We start from the raw sequence: 17,457 nt of genomic DNA on the forward strand, positions 1-17,457 counted from the left end.
GGACCCCCCATCCACACCTCTGCTTGGCCGACTCCCTCAGGACCCCCCATCCACACCTCTGCTTAGCCGACTCCCTCAGGACCCCTCGACCGCTCAAGGCTCCAGCCACCCTCACGGTGCACACCCGCACTTGGCATGACCTGATTGATGCCAGGCAGCTCTAGGGAGGGCAGAGGCCTCGTCTGCCAGGTCTTGGCTATCCCAGAACCTGGCATGGGGTGTGACCCCAGGAGGGGAGAAGGAAGTTCCACCCCTCCTCCAACCCCGGGAAGGTAATGGGGGTGCTTCGAAAGCAAGGGGCTCCCGCTCACACTGATCTGGAGAACTCAGGACTCATACTAAGTCATGTTCTTTACAACAGCACTTGTCAGTGCCTTTGGTGACTGGCATCAAGTGCCCCTCTGCCCCTGCCCTGAGCGAAGCCTGCAGGAACGTCCTTGGCACGTTTGACCCCATGGCTCCGACATCTTGCAGAGAAGTGATATTGAAAAGGGGCAATTCCTCCTGCAGGGAAGAGAGGAGTGGGGAGAAAGGGATTGGGCACCAGCCAAGCCCCGGGGGGCTTCTGCCGCAAGCCCCTTGCCTCCAGAGGGCCGGGGAGGAGTTCAGAGAGTTTTCAGTCCCTCCTGCAGCACCTCCCCAAGCAAGGGCACACTCATACCAGGGGCTGGAGAGGGACAGGGCTGGGTCCGGGCCTACTGGGGCACCACGAAGGTCACCGACACCTGGCCCTCTGGGCCTCGAGTCCAAAGCCCGTGTGTGATCAGGAGACTGGCCTGGAGGCCCAGCTCGGCCCCAGAGCTCTCCCTGGCCTGGGAAGGGGTGTGTGCTGGGGGCCCTGGAAGGCTACAGGGAAGCCACCATTTCAATCCAGACCTCTCACAACCCTTGTGGGACTCCAGGTGTGGATGCCCACCTGGAACAGCCACACTGAGTCAGTGGGGGACCACACTCCCAGGCCCCAAGGGTCCCCATCCTGCCACATTCTTAAAGGGGAGCCACTCTTGAGGGACCCCCAGGGTCTCCCAGGCCAGAACCTTGAGGCTGCACGAGGACCCTTCAGCCCACTCAGGCCCGGACCACTCCAAGGCTGGCCAAGGAACAGGGGAATAGGGTGCTGCCCGAGGCTAACTGAGGGACTTCCAGGGGCCCTCCAGGAGAAGCTGGCTGGTGGGCTACGTGCCCAGCCTCTGGAGGGCGAGGGGATGGAGGGCTTGTGGCCTCCGACCCCCTGTCCTCACCCCAGGACCAGGCCACAGGATGCAGTGAGTCAGAGGGTCCTGGAGGCAGTGCCTGGCTCCCCACCTCCCTGGCCGACCCTCACCCTGTCCCCCCACCTGCTGCCCCAGCCCAATAAGAAGTTGGCCACAGGCACCCCCAGCCCAGTGCCTGTGAACAGCTCCATGGCAGACATGGTGGCTCCAGAGGTGTCCCTGCTCCCTGGGAGCCAGCTGCAGGAGCTGGGGGCACGGCAGGCGCGCCGGGGGGCTCTGTGGCACGCAGCGAAGGCTATTTAAATGCTCCGTTGGAGAGGGATTAAAGTTTACGCAAGGTCACTGAGGATGTGATAATTATAATCACAGGTTTTTGGCTCCACAATGACAGCCATTTGTTATTTCCGCTCGGGCGGCTCCCGCGGCCCCGAGCTGGTGACAAGCGTAGACTGATTTAGTGGCCCGAGCCCATGCCCCTCCCCTCTCACTGCAGTCCCAGCAGCCCCCACTCCTGGGGGCTACCAAGGGCTCCACCCCCAGGGACCAAGAGATTCTCATTATGAGGGGGGAGTGGTGACGGAGTGGGATGGTGGCAGAGGCAGGGGATGGGTGGGGGCAGGGCCAGGGGCGTCCCCACCTTGGGGTGGAGGGACCGTTGATGTACAGGCTGCCCATCAGGGTGTGAGCCTGCCTGGCCCAGGCCTCAGTTTCTCCATTTATGGGTCTCCATGCGCCGCCTGTGCCCCGAGGATCCTGGCTCCGCCTCCGGCTACGTTCAGTCTTGTCTCTATTGCCCACATTCGCAAGTCCACGGCGGCCAACGCACCTGACAGGAAAGGGTCTGTCCACTCCCCACCGTCTCCAACTACAATCGCTGCTCTGTATTTCAACATTTCCCTGGAATTGGGTCCGTTTCTCCAGGTGAAAGAGTCTGCCCTGGGTCCATCACAGCTATGCCGTTTCCCCATCCTAACACGGAGGCCACGGGGCCCCAGCTCCCTGGAAAGGAAAGCCAGAACCAGGCCCCGCCTTGAGTGAGGTAGGGGGCTCCCTGAACTGGGGGTCCCTAAGCCCCAGACCACCTGTGCCTAGGCAGTCTCAGCAGGCAGTACCTGGTGGGACAGGGTGGCCGTGATGGGTTCGGAGATCTGTCAGGAAGTGGTGCCAGGCCGCTGTGTCTTCTTGAACTCTTGCTGGCTACAGGCCAAATCCTCTGTGCCTCGTGTCCTCTGCACCGCGATGGCTTCGCCGGGGGAGGGAGTGGGGAGAGCTGGCCTGCCCACGGGGCATCGCTGCACGTGGTAGGGAGTGACCTGGGCCGAAGGAGGATACCCGGCCTCTGCTAGGGCAGGGAGGCCAAGGGATTTGGGGCCGGAGGGGACACCCTGAGCGCCCCACCTGCCACCCGCCTGTTGCCGGCCTGTGATTGATGCAGTTTTTTGTTTGTTTGTTTTGGCAATCAGAGGTGTGAGCGCTTTAATATATATTAAATGGTGATAAATAAGGGGTCCAGGCAGCCGGCCTGACACGGCATTTGTCTTGGAGGGAGCAGAGATTGATATCTCGTGGGTGGCATTAAAAACTCCCGCCACAGTGGCGTGGGGGGCCCCGGGGCGGCCGCGCTCCTCCCCGGGCAGGGCGGGGACCACCCTCAGCGGCTGCCCCCAGCCCCACACCCTCACCCAAACCCCTGCCTGCAAGCCTGCGGCCCCTGCACGCCAGGACCCACCCGCGGGTGACCGGCCCCGAAAGTCCCCTAAGGCCCTGGCAGCCCCAGGACTCGATCACCCGGACACCCCGGGCTCCCCCGGCTCCCCGGGGTCCTCCTGTTCACCCCTCGGCCGGCGCCCTCCTCCCACAGCCCACTCGCACGGGCCCGAGAAGCCGCTGCGCTTCTGCAGGAGCCCAGGCTGGTCTGAGAGGCACCAGGCATGAGGGCACAGGGTCCCTGGGCCGGCCCAGCCCCGTCCCCCTCGAAGGCCTCAGTGCCAGTGTCCAGCCTAGGGCAGCTGCAGCCTCCACCCTCGGCCTCACCACGGCCTGCCCTCATCTGATTGGATGGGCCGAGGTCATGTGTGCCTCAGCCAATCCTCACAGCTGGGGCCATGCACCGCCTCTGATTTGAGCCAATCACGGTTCACTTGGTGGGCAGGGACTTCTGCAGCTCAGCGGGTGGGAGGGGCCTCCACCAGGGTCACCTTGACCTCTAGCTGACCTCTGCCTGACCTCTGGTTGACCTCTGCCCTCCCCCCAGGAAGAATGCCCCAGGGTGAAGACAAGGTGGCTGCCAGGCTGTGCTGTCCATGTGGCCACAGGAGGCCTGGACCTGGAGCTGGGACCTGGAGGCTCCTGGGGTCCTTGGGGTGGGGTCACTGGGCAGTGGACACTGCGGGCATTGGGATGGGGGCACAGGGGAGCTCTGGAAGGTGGGATCTGGGGAACATGGGGAAGGGGCACAGGAGGGTGGGCGCTGGGGCCATGAGTTGGAGGCACTGAAGGAGTGGGAAGAGGAGTGGGCACGCTGGTCGCTGTGAGGTGGCCACTGGGGGTGCTGGGGCCACTGCAGGGGGTGGTGGGGGGAACTGGTGATGCAGGACGGGCAAGCCCCAAAGTCGAGGCCATAACTTGGGAGGGTTCTTGGCTTCCCCCAGGAAAGAATCCAAGGGCAGGGGTCACAGCAGAGGCAGAGGTGCCCCTCCTCGCAGACCAGGGCTTCGCATGGGCAGTGCGTCCAGAGTGGCGGCTCAGATGCAGCTCTGTGCTCATTATGCCCACTTTTAATGATATGCAAATTAAGGGGTGGTTTATGCAGAATTCTCCAGAATGAGGGCGGTGACATCTGGGCTGTCAGTGGTTGCCATGGAAAGGGGCAGTAACTTCTGGTTGTTGCCATGGCAGTGGTGACTGACATGACACACTGGTGAGTGTGTCTTATTGGGAGATGCTTCTGCCCCAGATCTGTTTTGGCTAGTCCTCGATTTGGTCCAGTGTCCAAGCCCCACCTCTGGAGTTGAGTTCTGCCTCCTAGCTCACTGAGAAAGTGGGCACTGGGGTCACTGTGGGGGCACTAGAGTCACTGGGGGATGGGTACTGAAGGAGTGGAGAGTGGGCACTGGGGTTGCTGTAGAGTGGCCTCTGGGGCCACTGGCACGTGGGTACTGGGAGTACTGGGGTGCTGGGAGGGGCACTAGAGTGGGCAGCACACACCCCAAGGTGAAGTCACAGGCCACAGGGCAATTGGAGCAGGGAGGCCCTGGGTCTGTAGGCCCCCCAGTTTTCCCCCCTGCCCTGTCTCCTGATGTCATGGCTGGCAGCAGGGCACTGGGGCCAGGCCTGGTGGGGCCTTTGGGCCGACCCCTCCCTGGGGGACTGGAGCCACAGCCTCTTGGAGTGCAGTGGGGTGGAAGCCAGCCCCCACGGAGTAGGTCAGATCAGCCTTGGCGGACGAGACTCAGGAGAGGGGCTCTGTCCGGGTCCCAGAGGGCCAGGAGAAGAGGGGAGCGTATTTTCATATGTTGAGTGTATCCTTGTGGCCATTGTGGAGAAAACTCCCTTTTTTCTCATTTTTCCAACGTGGGCCTCAGCTGGGCTTTCTGGATACTGGTTGCACCTTCAGATTCAGCCATAGCAAGAGGAAATGCCACCTGTCCCCTGCCCTGTCACTGACCTGGCAGCGGCCTCATGGGCCAGGATTACTGCAGGTGAGACGGAGACCCGGCTCCCTCTGCTTTTCTCCCCCGTGCACAGCCCTGGCATGAGAAGTGTCACAAAACATGCAAATGCCACAGGCTCTGTTGTCCTCCATGGCCTCCCAGGAAAAATGCCACTTCTGGGGCAGTACCCAACTGGGTGCCAGGCATCCTGCTGCGGTGCTCACTGCCTGTGCTGGCAGGATTGATGGACACCCCAGTGAGGTGCGAAGGCATCCTGTCTACTCAGTTCATCAAAGTGTGTTTTCTGTAAAACACTCGCAGAGCTGACAGCAGCTGCAGGCGGCACCCTGGGAACAGGGCTGGCTTCTGGGGATGGGGCAGCTCCCTGGCCAGAGGCCCCTGTGCCCTCCAGAAGTAGGGTCCCGAGGGCCTCTGTCCCCCCAGGAGGGCGGCCTGGAACAGCCTCAGCCACGGAGGCTGGCGTTGCTTCCAGAACGGTGTCGCCACGAGGCCTCGGAGAACATCAGCTGCGCACAGGGGCAGGAGCTCCAGCATTTACGTGCCTGGTGCTGCCTGGGAGGGATATAATGGGGGCTCAGGAGGCGTCCGTGCCACCCTCCCCCTGCTCTCAGGTTGACAATTCTGGCCTAACCCTCCCCCGTGAACGTGCTGTGCCCTGAGAGGACAGAGATGGCTTCGGCAGGGCCAAAGACTGGGAGACTTGGGGGTCCTGAGTGGGATAGACTCAGAGGGGTGGGACTCCGGAGGGGAGCAGGGGCGAGACATCCCGTCCCACTGTGGGGGGTCCAGACCCTGCATCTGCACTCCTGTCTATGCTGGTTTGCTCTTCCATCGCCGTCTCTTGCTTTCTTTTTGGGGGAGTTTTTTGAGGACATTAGCCTTTTACTCCTCTCACGTGTTGCAATACCCCCGCCCCCGTTCGTCTTTTTCTCCTGGGAAGGCAACTTCTGCCATTTAGAAATACGTGATTTTGGCTGGGTGCAGTGACTCACACCTGTAATCCCAACACCGTGAGAGTCCAGACGGTCGGATCACTTGAGGTCAGGAGTTCGAGACCAGCATGGCCAACTTGGCAAAACTTCATCTTTACTAAAAATACAAAAATGAGCTGGGCGTGGTAGCTGGCACCTGTAATCCCAGCTACTTGGGAGGTTGAGGCAAGAGAATCGCTTGAACTCGGGAGGCGGAGGTTGCAGTGAGCCGCAATCATGCCACTGCATTCCAGCCCGGGAACAGGACTCTGTCTCAAAAATGAGAAAAAAAAAAAAAAAAGAAATACATGATTTTACATTAGTCAAATGTATCCATCTTTTATAGTGTTTGTTTGCATAGAAAAGTTTTGTCTCCTCTGAGATTACGTCTATAGTTTAATTTGATTGCAAGTGAACTAGGTACCAAGGGGTCACCAGGCACTCACTCCATCTTCTGCTTTCTCCGTTGAGAAGGTGCCTGCAGCACGTGTTCTCTTTTGTAGACTCACTGCTGGGCTCTGTGCTGAGTCCTTTGTGCCATGGTGGCTCCCTGTAGCTCTGTGATCTATTCTCCTATCTGGATGCCGAAGCCCACGCGTGCCTTCTCTGGGCTTCCCGCTGTTCTTGCATGCTTACTTTCTGCACAACTTCAGACTCAGCTTGTCTGGTTCTGAATGATCCTGTTGTTTTTTATTGGCAATGACTTCAGGGATGAAGCTCCGTTTAGTCTTTCCATCCTGGGATGGGCTGCTTTTTGTGTCCCCCAGCAGAACTTGAAAGCTTTCTTGGTACAGGGCTCACATCTTTTACTAAGTTATTTATTTATTTATTTTTCTCCTTTTTGAGACAAGGTCTTGCTCTGTTCCCAGGCTGGAGTGCAATGGCACAATCTCAGCTCATTGCAACCTCCACCTCCCAGGTTCAAGCAATTCTCCTGCCTCCTCCCACCTCGGCCTCCCAAGTAGCTGGGACCACAAATGCATGCCACCACACCCAGCTAATTTTCGTATTTTTGGTAGAGATGGGGCTTTGCCATGTTGCCCAGGCTGGTCTCAAACTCCTGGGCTCAAGCAATCTGCCTGCCTCAGCCTCCCAAAGTACTAGGACTACAGTTGTGAGTCACTGCATCTGGCCAGCTTCATAAGCATTTTATAATTTTCTTTCTTTCTGGTTGTTGTGGATTTGGGCTTATTTATTTTGTTCCCAGCCTCCTTACTGACGTACGCTTTTGCTATAGGTGGTTTTCAGTTGATTTTGCAGGGATACAGCCACATCATCTGTTTAAAAATGGCCATTTCCCCTCCACTTTTCCACATGGACTGCTGTGTTAGTCAGCTCGCTGCCATGATGGAAATAGCACACTGGGCAGCTCACACACACACATTTATTTTCCCACACTTCTGGAGGCTGGAAGTCCAAGACTCCAGTGCCAGCAGGTTTGGTTTCTCCTGAGGCCTCTCTGGCTTGTAGGTGGCATCTTCTCACTGTGTCCTCACCTCCTGGGGTCTCTCTCTCCTTGTAGGGACACCCATCACTTCAGATGACAGTCCCTCAAGGTCCCTGTCTCCAGGTAGCCTGGCACTGGGGGTCAGGTCTTCAACACACAAATCACAGGACTATGGGGGTGATTCCATCTGTAGCAGCACCTGACTCTCTCTTCCTAACTGCAGGACGCCCGAGTGGTAAGTGCTGGCACTGGCATGGCGTCTGCCCCTGAGCTGAGAAACAGCCCTTGCAGGTCCTCGCTGTCCCCAGGCTGGCTAGGGCCGGGCAGGCGTCTGTGAGGGATGTGAGGTCACGTAGTTGAGGTTGAGGGGCAGCAGAGGCGGGAGGCTGGCGTGCTCTGGAGAGGTTTGTTATCTGGGGGTGGGGGGGCATGGGAGGGTCGGCAGGGACAGGGCAGGGTGGGCGAAGAGCTGTGGGAGGCGCTGGAAGGGCACAGGTCCCTGGACCGCAGGCAGCGGTGCACAGGGGGAGCCTGGGAGAGCCATGTGGAGTCACCCCCCATGCCCAGCTGGGCTCTGCCCACCCTGGGTCCTCCCAGGCTCATGAGGGAGCCTCCTGGGGCCCAGGTGTGTGTGGCCCCAGCAGCTGTGGCACGGGTGTCTGGCCAGTGGCCCTGACCCAGCCTGGTGAAATGCACTATATAAATGTAAATTTCCCTGCAAACTGCTCGCTCACTCATTCAACAAGCGATAAGTGCAGCGCTGTCACTCCAATTTTCCACACTTTGTGTCTCTGTTCTCTGTCTGGGGCAATCCTGTTTCCCTGGGCTGTGGCAGGCTGGCAGCTGGAAAAGTTCAGCTTCTCAGATGCAGACAGGACCACCCAGTGGGCCGCCACTGAAGGGTGGGGCACAGCTGCAGGTGGCTGACCCAGGCAGGGTGTCCCAGCGAGGTCTCTCCAGGCTCGGGGATTGGGTCGGTCGCCTGAGGCTCAGGGATTGGGTCGGTCACCTGGGATGGGGAGTGGATTTGGGAAGAGAAGAGCCTGATGGGTGGGCCCTGGGCAGAGGGAGATGCATGCCCATCTTCTCTGGGCAGATGGGGGTGAGGGAGGAAGCACTGGGGGAGCTCCGTTTAGGGCTCTCCCTCCCTCCCTTCCTCAGGGAGCTCCTGGGTACCTGGGCCTCCAGGCCTCCTCTGCACTCCACCTGGAGGGACAGCAGCACGGGCTGTCTCTGGAGCACCGTGGCAGCCTCAAACAAGATGTTCCCTCCAGCAGCAGCTTGCTTGCCTCCCATTGGTCAAGAGCAGACAGCCCATGGGGTCTCCTTTTAAAAGCAGGGAAACTGAGGCCAGGGAGTGAGGTATATACTCTCCCAGGGCAAGTAGCAGACCTGAGGCTCGAGGCCGGCCCTGGGCCACATCCGTGGCACCCTGGAGGTGGAGACAGCAGGCAGGGCACAGGCATCAGGGGCTGGGCGTGGATAGTGGAAGGGGGTGACCATGCTCAGAGCCCAGGCCCTGCCCCAGAGGCCCACACACCAGGCCTGACCTTCCCCCGTCTCAGCCACTTCGCAGCCCTGGCTGCCCCCATCCTCTGTGGGCTCCGTGCTGCCCCTCGTCCCCGGGGTGTTCCCTGCCCATGCCTGCTGGCTGGGATTCATTTATCTCGGTGCCTGCACATCCCCTAGCTTTTGGGGCTCGGGAGGGAGGCCCAGCTTCAGTGCCAGGGAGGAGTGGAGAGGCTCAAGGCCTTCCGAGGGCTGCGGGTTCATCCAGTGCTCACCTGCCTGTCCTACGAAGGGACACGAGCAGCTGACCAGGGACAGCAGGGCAGCCCCAGGGATGGGCTCCTTTTAAAAAAACAGCTTTATCGAAGTATCATTGGCATACAACAAACCTCACATATTTAACATGTACAATGTTATGGGTTTTGACATGTGTCCATGCCAGCAAGAACATCCCCGGGACCCAGGACACAAACATTCCGGTCACCCCCAGAAGTCATTTCTGTCCCTTCCTGACACCTCCTCTCCACCTTTCCTCTGAGCCCGGCAACCACTGATCTTTAGTCACTGTAGATTAAGTTTCACTGTCTAGAATTTTGTACAAATGTACACTTTTCCCCTCTGGCGTCTCTCACACAGCACAATTATTTTGTAATCCATTCATGTCGTCTTGAGTAACAGTAGTTCTGTTTTGTTGCTGAGCTGAGCAGTACTCCATTGTGTGGTTATGATCACAGTGATACAGTTTACAATTCACCTTTTGATGGACATATGGGTAGTTCCAGTTTGGGGCTGTTACAGATAAAGTTCAATGCACTTCACGTACAAGTCTTTGTGTGGACATGCACTTTCATTTCCCCTGGGTAAATGCCTAGGAGTGGAATGGTGAAATTGTAGGGTAGATGTATATGTAATTTTAAAAGAAACAGCCAAGCTGGTTTCTAAACTGGCGGTTCGACTTTACTCCCCACCGCGATGCACGCACACTCCCCCGTGTCCTCACCTGCACTTGGCAAGGTTGGTCTTTGTAATTTCAGCTGCTCCAATAGGTGCACAGTGGCAGCTTTGTGCGGTTTTAACCTGCGTTTTCCTGATAATTAGCAATGTCGAGCATCTTTTCATGTATTCACTTACCAGCTGTGTATCTTCTCTGGTAAGAACGTCTCCTCAAATCTTTAGTGTGTTTTGAATTGGGTTGTTTCTCTTAGTATTAATTCGTAAGAAATTTTCCACTGCTTTTTCAAATTGAACTATAACATGACATTAACCATTTTAAAGCATGCAATTCTGTGATTTTTAGTGTATTTATAAGGTTGTGAAACCATCATCGCGGCCTAATTCCAGAACATTTTCCTCACCCTGTGAAAGTTGATCTTACAAATTGGGTCATTCTTGTCACACCCAACTACGTGAGAGTAGGAGGCTGAGGGAAAAGCACTCGGGGTGCAAGACATTTCTCTAGGAATGTGATTCTCTGCAAGTCCAGCTGCTGAAACTGCTGTCACCTGAAGGCAGCCTCATCTGCAGCTACTGCGATCAGGGCCGCAACTCCGGGGCCGACTTTGCCCGGCCTGGCCCAGCAGTGGGGACTTGAGGGCCCGAGCTTTTCCAATGCCCGACGTCCTCGGGACCACAGGTGACCTTCCTGTTTCCTGAGCTGCAGCCTTGTTTTTATTCTTCAGATGGGGAGCGCCCCGGTCTGAGTGTGTGCCCCGAACTGCAATTCCTTCCTCTCAAATAAAACCCACGAAACATAGAGATTCATCTACGTTTTATTTTGACTTCGACAAAGAGGAAACCCTGTTCCCATTCCGCAGTCGCTGCCTGCTCTCTGCCCCAGTCCCTGCCACCAGGAGTCTGCACTGGGCCTCCGGAGACCGCAGCCACTTGGGAACCGGAAAGGAAGGGGGACAGAACAGGAATGGCCATCTCGGAGCTGGGACTGGCTGTCGCTGGGCCCAAGGTTTTCAAGGGTTTGGGAGCGCGGCCTCCGTGGCTGGGCCTCAGAGACTAACACACTCAGGCTGCCCGTGCCCCAGCTCAGCGCCCAGGGTCCCAAGACCGCCATCAAGGCAGCTGGGGCGGCCTCGACCCCTGCCCCACTGGATGCTGTGGCTCCCGGCCCAGAGCGGTGCCCCAGCCCCGTCAGGAGGGCCGCCAATCACAGTGCCCCATCTCTCCCACCGCAGGGATTGGTCTAGGGCCAGGCACATGGCCTAAGCTGTCCAATCACAGTACCCCATCTTTACGACCACAGTGATTGGTCCAAGAGTGGGCACATGGCCCAGGCCATCCAATCATAGTGCGCCATCTGTCTAGCCACAGTGATTGGTCCAGGGACAGACACATGGCCTAGGCTGTCCAATCATGGTGCCCCATCTGTCTAACTATGGTGATTGGTCCACGCACGGGCACATGGCCTAGGCTGTCCAATCATAGCTCCATAGGGAGGAGGAACAGAGCGGGCATAGGGAGGAAGGGAGTAGGGGAGGAGAGGGAAGGGGAAGGAGAGAGGGAGGAGAGGAAGGGTGGGGGGTGGATGGGGGAGGTGAGAGGGAATGAGGGAGGAAGGGCAGGGTAGCGGGGACAGGGGAGGGTGGGTGCTTTGCAATTTAATAGGGTGCCAGCACCCAAGGCCTCCCGAAACTCTCATTTCCAGGGCAGAGACCGTGGCTCCAGCCCACACAGGCCCCGAGGGAGTTCTGGGCGCAGCCCCCCCATCCACGCCCCTGCAGGGCAGCCAGCCACCTGCCAAAGTGGGGCTTCGCCCACCCTCAGGGCCTGATTTATAAGGTGTCTTGCTGCGGGTCATTTGCTTTCTCCAAAGCCTACAGAAATCTAATTGCTGTTTGAAGAAAAAAAAATGCCCTAAATAAAGCAGTTAATTGCAAGCAGCAGCTCCTTTAGGCGCAGCCTTGCGGTCCTGGAGCTGCCGGCCATGGACCCCGAGCGGGGCGCCGGGGTAGGGCCTGGGCCGCAGACAGATCGGGGATCGGGCCGGGGGCAGCTGGAGTGGGCTCAGCAGAGCAGTCCCTGGCTCCGCGGTTAACTGAAATAACCGGGTCAATACACGGCCGCCGGGACCCAGCCCCATTTGATCTCTCTCCTGGGCAGATTAATTAAGTGTTATAAATTAGCGGCCCTGGCTAAAGGGCCACACTGTCAGGCCTGATGGGGACCGAGCGCGCCACAGGTCCGGGCCGATGTCCGTGGGGGCGACAGGCCTGCCAGGCGGGCTTCAGCGGGGAAGCCAGGGGTCAGGGACCAGGTCCCTGGGGCAGCGCCAGTGCGGGCAGTCCCCGAGCCTAGGACAGCCCAGCACGGCTCCAGCCCCGGCCCCAGCACGGCTTCTGCACCGCCCAGGACGGCCCAGCACCGCCCCAGGACGTCCCCTGCATAGCCCAGGACAGCCCAACACCGCCCAGCAGGGCCCCAGGAGAGCCCAGCACGGCCCCAGCACGTCCCCTGCATAGCCCAGGACAGCCCAACACCGCCCAGCAGGGCCCCAGGACAGCCCAGCACGGCCCCGGCACCCCCCACCCCCCCCGCCCAGCACCGCCCAGGAGGGTCCCAGCACCGCCCCAGGAGGGTCCCAGCACGGCCGCAGGGCACGCGGCGCTGTGGAGCGCATGAGCGGGGTGCGCCCTAGGGTGCGGCCCGCGCTGGCAGCCCCAGCCCGACTGCCGACCGCCGCTGCCGTAGAAACTGGGCCCATCCGCGGTGCCGGTGCAAGGTGCGGCCGTGGGGCGGCGGCGGGGCCGGGCCGCCGGGAGCTGGGAGCCGCGGCCACATCGGTGGAGCAGGGCGAGGCGCCACCTGGCGGCGGGCCCTCCCCTCCCGTGCGCCGCGCCGGAGCCGCTGGGGCCCCTTCCCGCTGCCGCAGCCCGCCTGGAGGTCCCCGCCCTCCAAGTCCCTGCCCGCCAGCCTCTTCTCCCATCATGGCGCCGTCGCCTGCAGCCTCTCTGGACACTGAACGTCATGTTAAAGCCTGGACACTCAGAAACGGTCTGGCTCCCCACACCCCAGGCTGCCCACACAGGCACCCCTGCTGACCCAGGCAGGGCCCGGGCTTCCGGCCTTCTTTATAGGACCAGAACAGGGAGGGGGACTGAGGAGTGAGGGCTGCCCGAGCCCGGCCTTCTTTATAGGACCAGAACATGGAGGGGGTCTGGGGAGTGAGGGCTGCCTGAGCCGGGTCTCGAGGCTCAAGGGTGAGGCTGGGAGGAAGCTCTTCCCTCATCACCCCACCCTTCCTACCCCTCTTTGCTGGTCCCAGCTGGGTGGCCATACTCTTCCATCTTGGACTAAAGAGCCCTCCAAGGAATATGGGCCAGCACACGCCTGTCCTGAGCCTTGGAGCAGCTGGAGTTGGACAGACTTGGCCTCAGCTCGGTTTTTGCCATGTCTGCTGGGTGGCCGTAAGGAACTTGCTCCGCCTCTGAGTCCCAGTTTCCTCCTCTTGCATGACTGTTCTGATTATTAACAGACCAGGTGTGAAAAGAGCTGTGGACCACGAAGAAAGGAGATGACGATTATGGCAATGGCTATGGTGGAGGTGATGAGGATGATGGTGGTGGTGATGGTGATGATGGTGATGCTGGTGGTGATGATGGTGGTTGATGATGATGGTGATGGTGATGATGGTTGTGGCTGATGGTGATGGTCATGATAGTGATAGTGGTGATGGTGATGATGGTGATATGGTAATGGTCATGATGGTTATGGTGGTGATGATGGTGATAGTGACAATGATGATGGAGGTGATGTTGGTAATGATGGTGGTAGTGATGGTAGTGATGATGGTGGTTGATGGTGATGGCGGTTGATGGTGATGGCCATGATGGTGATGGTGGTGATGGTGATGATGGTGATATGGTAATGGTCATGACGGTTGTGGTGGTGATGATGGTGATAGTGACAATGATGATGGAGGTGATGTTGGTAATGATGGTGGTAGTGATGGTAGTGATGATGGTGGTGGTGGTTAATGGTGATGGTGGTGATAGTGGTGATGGTGATGATGATGGTGACACTGAGGTGATGGTGGTGGTAGTGGTCATGATGGTGGTGATGGTGGTGGTGATGATGGTAATTGTAGTCATGGTGATGGTGACGATGGTGATGGTGATGGTGGTGATGATAAAAGTAGTGGTGATGGTGATGATAGTGGTGATGGTGGTAATAGTGATGACAATGATGGTGGTGGTGATGATGGTAACAATGGTGATGGTGGAGATGGTGATGGTGGTGATGGGGATGATAGTGGTAGTGACGATGGTGGTGGTGATGATGATGGTGATGACAGTGACAGTGATGATGATGATGGTATTGGTGATGGTGATGATGGTGATAATGATGGTGGTGGTGATGGTGATGGTGGAGATATGATGGTGATGGTGGTGATGTTATTGATGGTGATGGTGACAAAGATGACACTGGTGATGGTGGTGATGATGGTGATGATTATATTGATGTGATGATGTGATATTGATGGTAGTGACGATCATGGTGGTGGAGATGATGGTGATGGCAGTGATGATGGTGATGGTGGTGATGACTGTGATGGTGATGACTGTGATGGTGGTGGTGATGATTGTGACGGTGATGATGGTGATGATTGTGATGGTGGTGGTGATGACTGTGATGGTGATGATGGTGATGATTGTGATGGTGATGATGGTGATGATTGTGATGGTGATGGTGATGGTTGTGATGGTGATGATTGTGATGGTGATGATGGTGATGATTGTGATGGTGATGATGGTGATGACTGTGATGGTGATGATGGTGATGACTGTGATGGTGATGATTGTGATGGTGATGATGGTGATGATTGTGATGGTGATGGTGATGGTGATGATGGTGATGACTGTGATGGTGATGTGATGATTGTGATGGTGATGATTGTGATGGTGGTGATGATGGTGATGGTGATGATGGTCATAATGATTATGGTGGTTAGTTGTATTACTTATCTATTGCTGTATAACAAATTGCCTGAAAACATAGTACCTAAAAATCACAAATATTTATTATCCTGCACGGTTACTGAGGGACCCTCGGAAACTTGAGAGCAGCCTAACTGTGTAGTTCTGGCTCAAGGTCTCTGGTGAAACTGCAGTCAAGTTGTCAGCCATGGTTGTAGGCATCTCAAAGCCTGACTGGTGGTAGATTCATTCCCAAGAACATCCCGAGGCTGTTGGCAAGCCACCGACGTTCACTGCCTATACCCCAGGGATGTCAGTTTCCTGCCTCTATGGGCTTCTCCATAGGCTGTCTGAGTGGACTCGCTCCAGCTGCTGGCTTCCCCCAAGGGGAAGTGATAAGAGAGAGATAGGGTCAGGGAGGGGAGGAAGGCGAGGGAGAAATCCAGCCAGCACCCAAGACACAGGCATGCTCTTTTCTACAGCCTCCTCTCAGAGGAGCTGCCTCTCCACCTGCCACATCACCCAGAAGCATTGCTAGGCGCAGCCCTGCTCCAGGGGAGGGGACTCCGTAGGGGTGTGCATCCCTGGGGCCATCTCAGAGCTGCCAGGCAGACACTGTGATGAGGAGAATGCAGAAGGAGCAGAGAGTGTCTTCTGGCTTCAGCCCCCTCCAGCCAGGAGGAAGAGGTCAGAGACCCCACACAGTCCCTGTGGACTCCAGGTCTCACACCTGACTTAGAAAAAAAGATTCTTGGGCCACACCAGGGGCTTCTTGTGATTTGCCTCTTCCTGCTGGGGCCTGAGTCCCTCTGAAGTGTTCTGTGAGTTGTGGCTGTGTTCACGTCTCTCCGTCAGCCAGACTGTGGGTGCCGTGTCCCTGAGCCTGGGCCTCCCTCCGGCCTTTTGCGATCTGTGCATTCCCTCCAGACGGCTGCTCCTCACTCCCAGGGCCCCTCTACTGGGGCACCAGCAAGGAGGGAGGCAGCGGGGCCAGGCACTGAGCAGAGAAGGGGCTGGCAGGGACCCTGTACCCGGCCCCTTGGGAAGGACACAGACCCAGATGGAGCCCGTCCCCTCGACACCTGGCCCGGGCCCCTCCCCAGCTCTGCTGGAATAAATCCTCCTGTAACAACCTCCCGCTGCTGTCCCAGCGTCTGAAGAATGAACACAGCTCCCCATAACTTTCCAGGCGCTATCCGATGGGACAGTTTGTAATAAAATTGCTTCTAAAAACATATTTGCAAGTCGCCACCACATTTTTTAAGCAGAACAATCTCTCGCAGAGGTTCTTCGTCTCCGTGATTAAGTAGCCGGCTTTCTTACATAGATTTTGCTATATGCGTCTTCACCAGGCTGAGGAAACGCTTTTCCTTTAAAAAGCGTTTCCTTTAGAAAGTGTTTTGACATGTGATTTACGGGGTTATCTGATGCGTCCTCTCCTGGAGTGGGTCGACAGTGAGGGAAGGGGTGCCCTCGGGGTGTATCTGTAAGCCAGGCTGGCTGGGCAGGGCCCGGGCTCCAGGACTCACCTGAGGCTTGAGGGGTTCAGCATGTGGGGTTCAGGTCCCCTGCTCCTGGTGTCCCGCTGGCCTTCTCCCTCTCAGCCCCAGGCATCTTCCTGGGCCCTCTGCCACCCCTCCTCAGGGGAGGGAGGCAGTGGGGAGTATAGTATAGCATCTCTGCACCTAGCTGTGTCTGAGGCCACCGCTGGCCTTGGGTAACAGCGACGATCCTGCCCCTGGAGCTGGACCACGGGAGGGTCCGCGCCCTTCTCCCATGCAGTGAAGTCAGCCAGTAGTGGCCAGAACAGGCTCCAGCCCTCCGCCCACCAGCAGCCACAGGTGCCACCCACCTGGGCTAGCCCTGGGTGGAGACGCTTGCTCTCTGAGGTGTCAGGCACTGCGGCTGTTCAGGGCTGTCCTGGGCATCTAGGCAGAACCCCCCGGCACACCCACACCATGGTGGCCCTGGGGAGCGACTGGCCCCCAGTGAGTGACTGGGGTCAGACCCCGTGGCCGCTGTGACCCACAGAGCTCCCACCAGGGGTCTCGGGGACACCCACCACCTGTCACTGGGTCGCTGATATTTGCTTCTGTAAAAGCGTCAGCCAGTTGAAATGAAACTTTTGTTTCTCGCCCTGTCTTCATGACATCTTCTCAGACCCCTCACTCACTCCTGTGGGACAAAAACTGCTCCTCACAGATGAGCCCCCCACCCCCTGGCTGACAGGGCTGAGCCCAGAGACCCGGGTGTTGAGGACTGTGATGTACGAGTGGCCCCATCCACACCAGAGGGCTGTGAACGGTCTGCCTGGGAGCAACACAGGTCCTCTGGTGGGCAGACTACACCCCTGCCTCGAGCTCACCAGCCACAGGAGCAGTCAGTGAGCCTCTCCGGTGGCACCAGACCCTGGACGGGCAGCACTTGGTGAAGTTGAGCCTACGGCCTTTCCAGGGCTGTTGTCTGTGTGGAGGCTGTCCTAGGGAGGCCAAGCAGACCAGGCCCTTGTCCTGCCCAGCCCCTCAGCCAGCAGCACTGCCTGACTGCCCAGGACCTACGTGCAGCAAAGCTGGCCTCCCGGGGCAGCACCAGGTACCCTCTGAGTGGGGCCCCCTGGCCATGAAGCCGCCTGAGGGCCCAAGGCTGAGGAGCCCCTGCTGTACTCTGCAGCTCTGGCCTGGCACCAGCCCTTCCCAGCACCCCACCCACGAGTGTGCG

The sequence above is a fragment of the Pan troglodytes genome, chromosome 3 (genome assembly GCF_028858775.2).
Source record: "Pan troglodytes isolate AG18354 chromosome 3, NHGRI_mPanTro3-v2.0_pri, whole genome shotgun sequence".
NCBI classification, from domain to species: domain Eukaryota; kingdom Metazoa; phylum Chordata; class Mammalia; order Primates; family Hominidae; genus Pan; species Pan troglodytes.